A 15031-nucleotide genomic window follows, 5' to 3' on the forward strand; every position below is an offset into this window, starting at 1 on the left:
CTTCATTCAAAGTTCCTACCTGCCATAGGTTCACTCTTACAGGAATGAATTAAATTTAATAGCATGTTTTTCTGGGGTATGTACAGCTTCAAACTAACACACTCACCTTCTATGCAATGTCCAATGGTAAAAACTTGCATTTATGTAAAGCTCTATTGTTTAGAAAACACTTATTTAAAAAAAAACTTGGTCATGTGGTACCCAAATATAATTATTTTACCAACTATTCTCAAAACAGGCTTTACACGTGATAGTATCTAGTGTCTGAAGATTAGTGAAAACTGCTTAGTAAGAGACACAGCCAGAATTCAAATGAGCTTATCTGACTGCAAGCCGTTCATGCCAGCCCCAGACCCCCTCCAGCCCAAGCTAAGATGACTTTTATCCCATCTATCCCACCCTGGCCATAACCTAGTAGAAAAATGTTCATGGTGACTGCTAGATCAGGATTTTCTTAATATGCTTCAGTTTGGCTCTTTCTGTCCTTCATTGGAGCACAAGCCTTCTTTAATCATAGGCATTGTAGTTCCTCCCACCTTCTAAAAATTTTATTGTTGTAAAAATATGTATGACATAAAATTTGCCATTTTAACCACTTTTAAGTATATGATTTAGTTGCACTAATTAACAATGTGCAAACATCACCACCATCCATCACCAAAACTTTTTCATCACCCCAAACAGAAACTCTGCACCCAGTAAGCAATAACTCTCCATTTCCTTTCCACCCCAACCCCTGGTAACCTTGGATGTACTCTTTATCTCTATAAATTTGCTTCTCTTTTTCGACAATCATTGTGTCTGGCTCCATGAAAGGTTATCTAGGTGGCAGGAGCATCCGGCAGTTTAAACCTTTTCCTTCCAAAAGGAGAATAGTCTCACTGTGTAAGAGAAGTGAAATGAAGGGAGACCAGTACTTTGTCTCCATAAAATGTCCAGTTGAAGCTTCCCTCAGCTCTCTCCAGCACTGCAGTGGTTAAAAAAAAAAACATGAAGAGGCGTGATGAGACCTGGGTTCTGAAACTGGCTTTTAAAACACTGTGACCTTAGTGGAGTCACTTGACCTCTCTGGGGCTCCAGTTTCTAATCAATAAAGTGAGATATTCTGCCACTTTGTCTAGCCCTTCTGCCTGAAGTGGCTAGGCTTACCATTAGGGGGCAGGCAAATTCAACCCCTAGGTGCTTATGCATCACACAGGAGTAAACAATGAAAAAAAAGTTTTAATAAAAATAAAATAACAATACTATAAAAAAATCAAAATATGGAGTCCCAATGGAGTCTCTGTGGACTGAACTCTAGCCTATGACCTTTGTGTTGTTGGGTGCAATCATTTGTATTGTATGCCACAATAATCTTATTCATGGAGCCTTATCTTACTGTGCTGCACAGTGCTCTTCAGGTTGTCTTTGATCTCCACAATGAACTCTGCTACATGACTGTCTTATTTGCTAGCTGTCTGAATGCAATATACCGGAAGCAGAACAGCTTTTAAAAGGGGGATTTTATTAAGTTGCAAGTCCATGGTAGTAAGGCCGTGAAATGTCCCAACTAAAGCAAGGCTATAGAAATGTCCCAACTAAAGCAAGGCTATAGAAATGTCCAATCTAAGGCATCCAGGGAAAGATACCTTCATTCAAGAAAGCCAATGACATTTAGGGTTTCTCTCTCAACTGGAAAGGCACATGGTGAACATGGCAATGCGTGCTAGCCTTCACTCCAGGCTTCTTGTTTCATCATGCTCCCCTGGGAGCATATTCCTTCTTCATCTCTGATGGTCTGTGACTGTGCAGGCTCTGTGGGTCTTTCTAAAATGGTTTCTTCTTAAAGGGCTCTGGTAAGCAACCCCACCTTGAGTGGGTGGAGACATGCCTCCATGGAAATCATCTAATCAGAAGTTACCACCCACAATTGGGTGGGTCACATCTCCATGGATAATCAAAAAACTCCCACCCAGCAACACTGAATGAGGATTAAAGGACGTGGCTTTTCTGGGGTCCACAAATTCAAATCAGCACAGTGGCTATTATCCACGCTTTATCCAGAATGACCATGAAGCTCAGAAAGGTTAGGTTAGTTTTGCCCATCTACCCACCTAGCAACTGGCAAAGCTGGAATTCGATTCATGTAAAGGTCTGATTGCCTTTGGTTAGACCTTGCTTTTGTTCCATGCTGGTTACCACAGCACCCCCCTCTTACAGCTTTGTGGCCTATTGCTTACTGCAGTCACCCAGAGGCAAAGTGATGTTATGGAAGCATTTTTCCCATGATGTGAGTGATTCTGATTTCATAAAACCATAGTACTCTCCCGTAAACAAAAGATTAAGTCATGTAATTATTTCTGGAATATTATTTGATTTACCTGTTCTATTTCCATTCATCCCACATAGCTCTGAGGCCCACCACACACTGCAAATTTCCACCCACAAACCCTGCTGCTTTGCCCAGACCTTCCTTCTCCAGTAACATCTGCTGTTCTCTCTCCACATGGGGCTTAAGGAAAGATAAGAGCTTGTTCCTTTTTTCTACCTCTGTTGGATGCCTACAGCAATTTGGCAATACCTATAGAGTTCATCACAAGCTCTCCCATCCTCCTCCACTGTTCACAACTCTTTCCCTTCCACCATCTCACTTTAGCTAGTGTTTTGTATGGATCACCCACTTCCAACCACACAAATCAATGTATGTTTCCTAACAATATCCAGCATTTGAATGATCCTTTTTTCTTACTTGCCACATATCAGTTACTTCTCAGTTTTAATGCCAAACTCAAAATGTCCCTTCCAAAATGCCTTCCTTGAATATCACTACCCAACTCTGAACATAGCTTTGCTTAGCTTATATTTTGCTTTATAAATTTTACCACCTTGTTCATTGTTTCCCAGATTTCTCATTTCATATGTTTGTAGTGTATTCCTAATGGACTGCAAGTTTGTTGAGATCATTGGTCTTGATGTTACCCAGTACTTAAAAAGAATATTGATAATAAATACTGAGTTGGATTCCAATCCTGGTCCTCATTTATGGGGTGGAAAACAGATCAGGTCCATGATTTCAGTAGCTCAGTGGATCATCTAAGTGCCCACTGGGTAATATTTGTGAGTACCTACGATGTCTCAAATTTGTCTTGTGTTCTTTTCTGTATGGCCTCACAGCACTTGCCCAAAAGCCCAGTTGATAATATGATAATAGTGCACCATTATTATCATTCCCCATTAGTAAATGATGAGTCTAAAGGGTCACTTGTCCAAACACACAGTGCTGATCGGGACAGGGTTTGAATCCAGGCAGAGTGACTTCATAGCTCATGTCTTAACCACCGCCTATCCTGCCTTATATCAGACCTTGGTACTGTCTGGTTCAGGAGAGGGTGGAAGTAATGATGAAGGCTCTAGGCATGTGATGCAAATCTTCCTATTCCACAGCCTGACTCTCCTTGTAATCTCAAGCACCTTGACTTTATTCTACCAAAACTCATGAAGTTCTTAAGTCTAGATTTCCTATGGAAACTCTGTGAAGGGGCCAAAATAGATGAAGATACATGATGATTCCTGTAAGAATGCTGGACTTTCAGTCACTTTTACTTAGATCTCTAAAGGGAGTGGGTGCCTCAGATTTTTGAACAAAAACTGCTATCTTGATTTCCAATTCCTAAACTAGAAAACAGAGCCCCCAAACTAAAAAGAGGAAACACTTTGAACTGAAATGACTCAACCAGAGGACTTCTCTATGCTTAGGCTTCTAGAGTCTTCCCAAGCCCTCTACCTTTCCTATCACTGCCGTGCGGTCACTGTGAGCGCAGATCTCGGTTTTTAGGGTGCCGCCAGAAAAGGGAAAGCAAAGGCTGACTCTCCCTTACCCTGCCACTTGTTTCCTTGAGTCTGTTACGCTTGCTGCAGAGCAGCAATCCCATACTCAAAGCGGCCCCAAGTGACTCATCCGTTAGTAACAGCATTAACACCGAAAATACTGAACTGGCCTGACCTAGGTACTGACCATCAGAACAGATGATAGTTATAAATAATTCATGTGGATAGTGTGTTAAATATTGGATCTGATCCGTCCAAGCATATGCTTTACTGTTTCTCTGATTGCTAGTGTACAAGATAAACTGAAGCCATTTAAAACTTCATACGTTTATTTGGGCTAAAAACCATTTGCCAGTAACTGAGCAACAAATTTAAAGTGGCAAGACACTGGCTGAGGGAATGGAAGGGGAAAGCTTCTAGAAGGTAAATCCTGAAGCAAGGAGGACATTTCCGACTGGATGCCTCTGCGCCGTTGCCTTATTTGGGCGGGGCCTCGGCGGAAAGCCCCTTCTTAATGTGCCCACTTCTAATTGGCTAGCATTCTTCAGGCTTTACGGGAAGGCAGCCTATCACAAGTTTCAATGCTGCCACGTGTGTTTATCAGGGATTGGCTAACAACGGTTACCCTGGTCTAATGGCCTTCTGAATTTTCTCCTACCTGCAACAAGGAAGAGGTGGCAAATTTAGCACCTGGTTGGACAAAAGTAGTAGGGAGTCTGGGACTTACTGCTGCCATTGGCAACTCTGGTGGAGCAGCTCTGGGGATCGAGGAGTTTATATGTGGATATTCCAAGAACAGAAGATTAGGTAAGTAGTACCCAAACCTGGCTGATTACTGGAGTTTACCTCCTGGTACTATTTTTTTTTTTTTTTTTTTTTAGTACAGAGATCATAGGCTCTGCTCATGGGGGAGAGAAATTGCATAAAAAAAATTAAAATTCCCCTGATGATTTTGGTAATGTTTGAATAATCACTGATTTGAAGGGATAATGCATTGTTGCTCTTTACCTTTCCTTAAGATATCTCTCAAGTGGTTGAGATCCAGGATTCTGTCTGTGGTTACAAAGGGCAATTATCAGAACAAAGGGATACTAGAACAGTGCATTTAGACGGTCTAACGGTGTGCTCTTTGGGTGTGCTCGCATGTGCTCCCACGTGTATTGCATTTGAAATATGGCTTTCGTTCTGTAATTAACCTCAGTGAAGATGCAATATTTGGTCTTGGAGTTTTGATGTGGGATATTATGATTATAATAGAACCGATGATAGAAGGAAACCATGTCAACAGTGTCATATGTGCATCACAGCCAAATCCATGTCTGTGTAGAATCAGCCTCAGTTCCCACCCCCCCACCCCCCACATTGGGAGACACGTGATTATTTTCTACACTTAGATTCTCATGGGCTTCCAAACAATAGAAAAAGACCAGTACAATTCGTGTACTGACGGTTGCTCTTTTTCCAGGTTTTTCTGTTGTAGGGCAGCAATTATTGAGTCAATAGATTGGCCAGAGGGACTTCTATACCGAAATCAGCATCTAGCCCATAAATTTGCTCAGGAATTAATTACTTCACTAAACTCTGTGAAATAAAACTCTTTCCACGAATGAATCAGTCATACTTATATGGCTTCCAGCTAGTTTAGGAATAAAGGACAATGTTATTGGTGACAGTACTATTCCTAAATCAAGTAGTACAAAGTATTCTTACCAGTCAGAAAGCAACATAAATACAAATGGTGATTAGATACCCATCTAGTTTATCAGAGGCTCTCAAGTAGAGAAATCTCCAGTGTTGGAGATTATGTGATTTTCTTTCAAAATAAGCTCAAAATAAATTGAAAAACTTTGAAAGCTGCAATTTGCAACCAGGAGTCTCTAAACTAAATTATGGATAGGGAAAGGAGAAAATTATTTTTGCATTTTTAAAAGATGCAGTTTAATTGAGATGTATTCACACACCATATAAGCCATCCAAGGTATACAGTTAATGGCTCCCACATCATCATATAGTTGTGCATTCAACACTACAGCCAATTTTAGAACATTTTCATTACTCTAAATAAAGAAATAAAAATAAAAAGAACACCCAAAATATCCCATACCTCTTATTCCCCCATTACATTAATTATAAATTATATATATATATATTTCTCTTTATTTTAATACTCATATGTCAATACACTGGGCAAAGGAAGTGTGTCAGAAGGTCTTTTCAGTTACCCGACAAAAGCTGTACTGTTACACAATCATTATCAAAGATCAAGGCTACTGAACCACAGCTCAGCAATTTCAGGTATTTCCCTCTAGCTATTCTAATACACTAGAAACTTAAAAAGAAACATCTATATAATCTGTCAGTAGTCATAATCCTTTGTTTGAACCTAATTTCTCAGTTATACCTCCTCCCTCGCATTTAATCTTTCAATCATCAAGGAAATCTGGGCAAAGACCATTTTAACTTGTTCATGCTGGAAAGGGGTGTTGACTGTCTGGGGTAGAGGAATGAAACTGATTGATGTTCTTGGAGAGACTGCTACCTCTGGGTTCCAGGGTGGAAAAGGCGAATTTTGATTTGAAAAATTAAAAATTGTAATAAAAACATATACTTACTATGAAAGGACCAAACCAGAAATGTTTAATGGATGGTACTTGGGAAACAATGTTTGAAAAAAAAGGACAAATGAAGGGTTATGAATGGAATTGATTAAAACGTTAAAACAGTAAAAGAATGCTTCAAGGTATTTATTACCTGAAAAGAAACTGGGTTCCTTGCATCCACTTGTGAGTGTTTTGTATCTTAGACTTGAGAATAATTTAAAATAGTTATCCTGACTTTTTTAATGTCAAAATCTTCATTTTTTAATGGTCCCCAGATGATACTATTTTTGCTTTTATCATGTAATAATTGTGGTAAAACCACAATGAATATAGCAGCTCTACAAATGGTATTTCATAAGCCAAAGTAGCACTTTTAAACTAAGATTTAAAATAGCAGCTGTATGTGCAAGAAATGTATACAATCTCCAGACAGTGGGGGCACATATATTTTGAAAATATGCATTCTTCCACCCCTTCTTACATTAACTCTCCAAATCTTTAGGGTGTCCATGACTGACATATTTGGAATTACTGTTGCATAGAGTGAAAACAAGAATAGTGGATGATTTCTTAACCTCTTCCAGTTTTTTGAGATATATTGACCTAAAAATTTATTTGGCTGAAAGTTGTTCTCTCCTACATGTGTCATTATTGACCTTCATTTATATCTTTACGTCCATCTGGCTTAATATATTTAAGCCCACCTTGCCAACCATGTTCCCTGAAAACTTTTCTCGACAGTACGATGTGGAATTCAAAGAAGAGAATGGGTTGGGGGACATCCAGTTTCTAGTGCTGGAGTGAGATTAGGGGTTAATTGTCTTCTCTCTCTTTTTATTCACAGTACAAAGACTCCAGTGTTCTTGTTAATAACCTAGCTCACGGGGTATTGAAAGGAATAAAGTTAGTAGGGAGGAACAATCTGAAAGCATTGGTTGAAAGGTATTATTAACATCACTAGAGAAAACTATCCAATTGTGAAGAAGGAAGTGGAACTGATGTAAATTTGTGGGGTTTTTTGTTTTTTACATTTTTGTAACTTAATGAGAGAGGTCTAGAACATGCAATTTTCTTACGGATATTTGTTCTTTCCCTAGTAGATAGAAATAAAGGCACCCTGCTTGCACTAGAAAGTTTGAAATAGTGGGACTGAAATAGCTGTTCTTGCTGCTTTCCCTCCCATGTGACTAGCCTGACCTGTAATTCATGCTTCAGATTCTGGCTGAGCTCCTCCAGTGCCATACAATAACCCAATACCCGGTGGAGTACAAAAAGTTGTTTAGATGAATATATAATAACTTTTCAAAATACTGTTTATTTCTTGAACTCACAAGGGAAGACCTCTAATCATGGCAATATTAAGTACTGTAATGAACCACAGGGTAGCAGATGGGCCCTGGGATAAACTTTCTGTACTATTGATTTGCTTATTTGATTTCCTTGTAAACGTCCATGTCCTGAACCAGTGCTGCAGAATACAAATACACGTTTTCGATCCAAGTCAAGTAATAATATTCTTTGTTTAAAAGAATCCAAAGGTTCGCTGGAAAGCCAAAGAAAGGATTGTCAGTGTCTTGGGTCCTAGAAATGAATGTTTTGCAGTTTGATCAGGTTTGTGAGGGTGAATACCCAATACAGAGTACCACAACTTCTATTGGGATCAATATGATTTCATTCCAGAAACTTCTGTATAGAGATTAATATATGCCTGGTATTTGTTGTATACAATCATGACATGAGGCTATTAAGCTGTGGTTTTTGTCCTCAAGGACATATACATAATGTTTATAACATTGATGCAGTGCCTTATACTACACAGAAGACATTGAAACACACAAGCTACGAAGTTAAATGTCTTAGGAGCAGGCAGATAATGAAAATGTGTGAAATATCCTATTATAGGAGCATCCTACTCAAGGTAGTGGTAGGGAGTGTGACCAAATGAAATGTGCATTGTCCTTTTAATTCAAATTCACAATTGGTTCTGCAGTTCAAATAAAACAGTATGTGGCTTATGTTTACTCTTTTGGCCTGCTCTCAGCCCCTGGTACACACACTCATTTGAACCCCCAGCAACCCTGTGAAATTGGCCAAGATCACTTATGTAGTAACTGGGAGGGCAAGGATAAGAAGTTCTGTGTATCCAAACCTAGTTATTTTTACCAAAAACTAGTGGGGTCAGGAAGAGGCAGAATGGCTAATTTTTTTTTGGTATTTACTTACTCTTCTATCTAATTCCTTAAGGGCTTCTTCACTGATTTTGTTTACCACCTTCCCCATATTTTCATATGACATTAAAGAACACAGTATGTGTGTCTTACTGTAGTCAACCTACTTCTGATATGTCAGAGGTCTCCAGATGACTTTCAGTACATTTATTTGCCCCCAAAGACAAGAAGAAGTTGAGGAAAATAGCTTGGTGCTAAAAGGGAGCTGCTCACCACTGAGCCAGGTGGTGTAGCCAGAGAGGGCCAACTGAGAGCTGGGGACCTCACTAGGGCAGTCTGTGCGGAGCGCTTCTAAAGGCGGGCACAAATCAGAAACTTGAGGTCCTATTTCAAACCAAACTCAGTGGCAAAAATGTGGGCTTTGGGGTCAGAAAGAGCTGGAGACAAAATTTCTGGTCCTAGCTGACCTTGAGCAAAATAATTAAGCCCTCAACATCAGTTTTGTTGTTTGAAATGGAGGAAGAATGAACGTGGGGGCTAAATAAGAGATTGTATTTCAGGTAGAATTGAGGGCAGCTGTAGTGAATAGAAAGTGTTCAGTCAGTGCTGCTTCTCCTTTCTTTCTCTTTCTGTCGCAGGGAAGGAGGCGTGGGGCCATGTTAGTAAAGTGAGAGTGAGGGAGAGGATGTGCTCTGGGAGTTGGAAGGTCACATTCCTCATTGTCACAACCTATGCCGCGTTAACAGGGACAATACGTGCTTTGGGATGCTCCAAATACTTCCTCACTATTATTTTTCCATAACAGGAAATAAGTTATGAAAACAAAGTGGAATTTCTGGAAGCTGTTAGCATGAATGCTCTAACAGTCACATGCAGAATTTTTATTACATGTGATGTTTTTGTCCTATGAGATACTTATTTGGATTTCATTGCCCATCGTGTGGCTTTTGTTCTCAGTCTGTGAGTTTATTTAGTTATTTATGAGTGCGTCTGGGCATAAGTGCCATAGTTTTATTTTGGTGACAAATTTCTGGTAGGTGAATTTTAGTAATTAGTGAATAGATTATTTCTCCTCCATAAATGCCTCTGTAGTTTGGATTTCCATAACAATTCATAATACTTAAGAAAGGTTCTTTATTAATTTAAAAAGCCAGTGCTAAATGGAATCAGGAAAGGGAAATTTTAAATTGCTTTAATTAACTGTTTTAATAGACAACGTGTAAGATATTGAATTGGCTTTGGTTGGCTTCATTAGAATTTAGTTGCCTAAAATCAGTCTAATTTATGAATGCACTTGTTAAATTCTAATTATTTTGCGAAGAGACTTGAAAGAATAAAGCAATTTCTACTTTTATAATCCTTGATTCTGGTATGCCCTTAAATCCCCAAGATTTGGGGGAAAAAAAAACAGTCTGTACATGCAAACAAATCCACATACTGTTATTCCAAAAAAAAAGAAGAAAACCTTACACCCATTTTGTGATGTGATTTGAAGAAATTAGAGAAACTTATGACAGTATGTAGCTTGCAAATCTTTTTTAAGCAAAATCAAGTTTTGAAACATCTCCATAAGCCTGTTGCTGTTGCCTAAAATTATAACATTACTTGTTCTTGCCTTAGTGTTTTTAAGAATTTGTCTCCAGTTTGACAAGGGCAAAATATCCTCCTTATTCAGTAGTTATTGTGTTTAGTAATTAAGGAATATTTTATTCGATCCTTATAAGAACTGTGAAGCTAGATGCTATTCCTTCCATTTTATAGGAAACAGGCTTGGAGAGGTTTATGCTCCAGCAGGATCACATGATTAGTAGCAGAGGATTTTAACTCATGTCTCTCTGGTTCCAAAACCTATCATATTAAACTGTGTATGTGGGTAATTTTCGTATAAATGTTGAACTAGTTGAAATCAACTTTTATTCTTTTGAGACCTGTAGGAGAAGGGCTCTGTGCTTTGAAGAGGTCTGGCCTCCTCCAAATGGAATTCCTGAAGTTAAATCACAAAAACCTGTGACAAGTTACAGCAGAGATTTAGTTGCCCATTTTTAATATTTCCCTGAAGTTTATTGAGACTTCCATTCCTGACAGGAGAGTGAATTATTTATGTTGCACTGTCATCTCTTCCTGTCCTCTACTGAGTGCTCAGAGATCTCAATTCTCTGTCTGTACCTGAAGGATATTCCACCAGAACAAAGGGAAGAACTTTTGAATAAGACTTTGAAAGGTGATTCAAGATTAAAGTCTTCTAATCTACCCTGGTGGTGTTTGCTCAACTATCCTTCACTCTTTGAAGCTGCCCTTTGGTGGTAGATACTGTTGGTTGCTTGCCTATTATTTCCTTCAGCGAGCATGCCCCTAGAGATCTTTCACTTCCCAGTCTTCCCAGCCATCTAGGGCAGGAGCTTGTTACTCAACTGTATTCAGTGAGAGAAGCAGAGGTATTTTTTGGAGTGTTTTGGGAAGGTTTTCTTTCCTAAGAAAGAGATGTGCAAAGGGAAAAATGTCCTTCCTTCCTTAAGGCATTGTTTGAGAAAATGTGCTGACTAGAACTTTGCCCGGTCTGAGTACAAAGGCCAGTGTGCTAAGGATGATGGCAGAGAAGGAATATGGAATGACCTTTGGTTGTTAGGGACATCATCTTGGGAATTGCTGATTATTTTTTCTGCATATGATTTTTAAAAAATAATAAATATTCTTATTGTTTAAGCCACTTTGGTTTGAATCTTGTTGCTCACGGTTGATCTTAGTGATATAGTATTCTAAATGACCAAAGTATGATTTCAAAAAGCCCTTTACATACTGACTTGAACAAAAAGCTTAATGCAAGGACTGTCTGACTCTCATTGAAATTTGAACCTTAAGCTTAATTTAATTTTGTACACTTAGCAATCTTTTTTACCTTTAACTGGTATCCTCCTTTCCAGGTTCGTAGTCTCAAGAGATTTAAGGTTGTACCAAATCAAGGTGTAGGTTTTCCAACGGAAAATGAAATATCGTGTGCTACAGCCCATTCAGAGTTGATATGCTGATCCTTCTCTAGCCCCATCTGTGTAACCGTTTTAGCTTCCTGCCTGCTAAAGCAAATACACAGTGGGTGGGCTTAAACAATGGGAATTTATTGGTTCATTATTTGAGTCTAAGAGAAATCCAATATTGATGCATCAGCAAGGCATTGCTTTCTCCCTGAAGAATGTGACATTCCAGGGCTGACTACTGGGATCCTTTATCTTTGGCTTTTCTGTCACATGGTAATGCATAAGGCAATGTCTTCTATTTTCTTTTCTAGGTTCCTTTGACTTCTGTATTCAGGCTGTTCCTTATGGCTTCTCTTACATGTCCAGTTTCCTTTGCCTATAAGGATGTAAGCCATATTGGATTAAGGCCCACCCTCATTCAGTTTGGGCACACCTAAACTAATAACATCTTCGAAGGTCCTATTTACAAATAGGTGCATTCCCACAGGACCACAGGTTGGGACCTGAACATACCTTTTGTGAGGGACATGATTCAATCTTCAACAATAACTGATTATAAGATGTGTTGAAAAATACTAATAGGTAACTACTCCCATAATATCTGTGATGGCTGGGGACTCGTCTAGGAAATCAAAAGATTAGTGTGTGTTTTATTGTCTAAGACCACCTGAGATACAATGAAGGCATCAGGGAGACTGGGAGCATATTTATAGGAAGGGGACAAAGAAAGCATGGAGTTGTAAATCAAGAAGCATAATGGTTCACTTGTAAGGTTAACAGTTGGAATGAGTTAAAGGAGAAAATAGGATTCCACGTAAGTTAAGCAAGAAAGTCTTGCTCCAAAACAAACAGGTATGGTGACCTTAAAAAAAAAAGATCAAACATTGTCCATTTCTGTAAGTAATAGCAGGACTCAAAGAGGGGTGTGTTGCAGGATTATGTGCTGAAGGTGAAGTGGTTCCCTTGCAGTGGGTAACCACAATAAGAACTCCAAGAAAATGAAAACAGGCCCTGGTATTTGATAAAGCTCAAAAGGCTGCCAAGCGTCTTTCATTCAGGACGGGCCAGTAATCTATGAGGAAATGTGGTGGAATAGGTCTGGCCTGGTCCATTTGCATGTAAACCTCTTAAACTCTGAAGCCATAAGACACTTTGTGTAGGGCTACAGAAGACCATTGAAGAATTCTGTAGGGTCTCAAAAAGAGGCCTCTGAGTGAAGTGCTTTGGGTTTAATTGGGTTAAACTAGGACTTGAGTAACTCTGGTGAAGGGAGTTCTGCCAGAGTCCAGGTAGTGGAGCTGTGGTATGGGCTCTGTGACAATAGTCCTTTCCCCAACAGACTTTTGTGAATGGGCTACTGGGCTACTACTGTGCTGGGCTTTTCTGGGGGGAGGGGGAGGCAGTGGGGGTATGGGTCAAGGAGGTATTTTCTGACATCTTTCCCCAATATGAGCCCTCCCTAGGCTTTTACTGCTTGCTTCTCCAGGGCTCATGATTGTCTTTGAGAAATGTGTGTTGGGAAAACATGAGGTTGGGGATATTTTTGTAGTTTGGAGGAGAAATATGTGCTCTCATATTCTTTCTGGATTTTGCCCTTTTGGGAAAATAGATGTGTGTATATATGTGTGTGTGTGTGTGTGTATGTCTCCATATAAACCTTTGGTGGAGGGAAGTACTTTTAGAAAGGTGTGGTGTCTCCAGCAAGGATTCTTGACTAGTAATTGATGGATTGTCAGTTAACAAGAATTTAGGGGACAACGATGGGAGAGTGGGGTTTGGAACCCTATGTGGTATTTGTTCTTTTGAATATCTGTCTTTGGATTACATGGGGGTAGAGTATTATTGCACCTGAGGTGACTTACAAAATATTCCTGTATGCATAGGTAGGAATCTAAACTCTGTTGGCCAGAACTCAGCTATGGAACATGATTAGAGGATGTGCCAGTTTGAAGCTGTTATGTACCCCAGAAAAGCCATGTCCTTTTTTCCTGATCCAGTCTTTTGGGGACAGCCATGTTTTTTTTTTTTTCTTTTATATATATACTGTACGGTGGGGGTCACATTTCATTCTTTTTCCATGTGACTGTCCTGTTATTGCAGCACCATTTGTTGAATTTTTTGGGTGGTGGGGGGAGACCAATTTCTGCATGGGCCAGAAATTAAACCTGAGTGAGAATTCTACTACTGAACTGCTCTTGCATCCCCTAGCCATGTTTCTTTTAATCCTGATTCAATGTTTTAGGGTGAAAACACTTTGATTGGATTGATTCTGTGGAATGTGACACACCCAATTATTGGTGTGAATATTTGATTAGATAGAGATTTGGCTCGCCCATTCAAGGTGGGCCTTGATTAATTTAAAAGGAGAAGCATTTTGGAGAAAGCTCAGAGCTGACACAGACTGAGATGTTTGGAGATGCAGAAAGAAAATGCCCCCAGGGAAGCTGTTTGAAATAAGAAGCCAGAGGACCAGCAGATGCCAGCCACATGTCTTACCAGCTGACAGAGGTGTTTCTGACCCATTGGCCTTTCTTGAATCAAAGTATTCCCTGGATACCTTAGTTTGGGCATCTTTATGGCCTTAGAACTGTAAAGTTATAACTTAATAAATTCCCTTTTTAAAAGCCATTCTATTTCTGGTTGTCATGGTTAGGGACAGGTGTCAACTTGGCCAAGTTGTGGTACCTGTTCATCTGATTGGGCAAGCGCTGGCCTGTCTGTTGCAATGAGGACATTTCATAGGATTAGGTCATGATCACATCAGCTACATCCACAGCTAATTCCATTTGTAATCAGCCAAAGGGGAGTGTCTTCTGCAATTAGTGATGCTAAATGCAATCATGGGAAGCCTTTTAAGGAGGACTCAGAGGAGACAGGTTGCATTCCTGCTTTGGCTGGTGAGCCTCTCCTGTGGAGTTCATCCAGGCCATCCATTGGAGTCATAGGCTTCGCAGCCTGCCCTGTGGATTTTGGACTCTGCGTTCCTATGGTCATGTGAGTCACTTTTATAAATTTTATATTTGCAAGTGTTCCCTGTTGATTCTGTTTCTCTAGAGAACCCTAACTAATACACTGATATATTGCATTCTGGTGGCATTTAACAAACCAGAAAGAGAAGTAGTCCAAAGACCAGGAAACCAAGTAGACTGGTAGAATTTGGAAAGTCAGGTAAGTATCTGAGATTAGCAGTGAGGTATGGAATTCATATAGACCTAGAAATTAATGCAAGAATCAGCTGCCAGTGTCTTCTGTGGTGTGAGACAGGGTGAGAACAGGGTAGAACCTTCTAACCTGCAGTCTGAGAAGTCTCTTATGTGTCAGGGCATATAGCCAGGGGTACTGAGGAACATCTAGATAAGTAATTATAAACAAACAGTGATGACAAAATCCAGAGAGTAGACTACTGTAATACACATGATCAAAGACAGTCATTAAATATGACTAAAGGGATTGATTCCCTGACAGGAGTTATTTATTTTAACTT

At 39.5% G+C, this 15031-nt stretch overlaps 1 long non-coding RNA gene across 3 annotated transcripts in view; it reads left to right on the forward strand.

The window, feature by feature from the left end:
* The first annotated feature begins 1573 nt into the window (after nt 1-1573).
* Nucleotides 1574-15031, forward strand: part of LOC143681431 (uncharacterized) — a 215269-nt gene continuing 201811 nt past the window's right edge. For all 3 annotated transcript variants that reach the window (XR_013174606.1, XR_013174605.1, XR_013174607.1), the window contains exon 1: nt 1574-4614. This is a non-coding gene — a long non-coding RNA (uncharacterized LOC143681431). The remainder of the gene's footprint in view (nt 4615-15031) is intronic.

Source organism: Tamandua tetradactyla, chromosome 4 (assembly GCF_023851605.1).
Source record: "Tamandua tetradactyla isolate mTamTet1 chromosome 4, mTamTet1.pri, whole genome shotgun sequence".
NCBI lineage: Eukaryota > Metazoa > Chordata > Mammalia > Pilosa > Myrmecophagidae > Tamandua > Tamandua tetradactyla.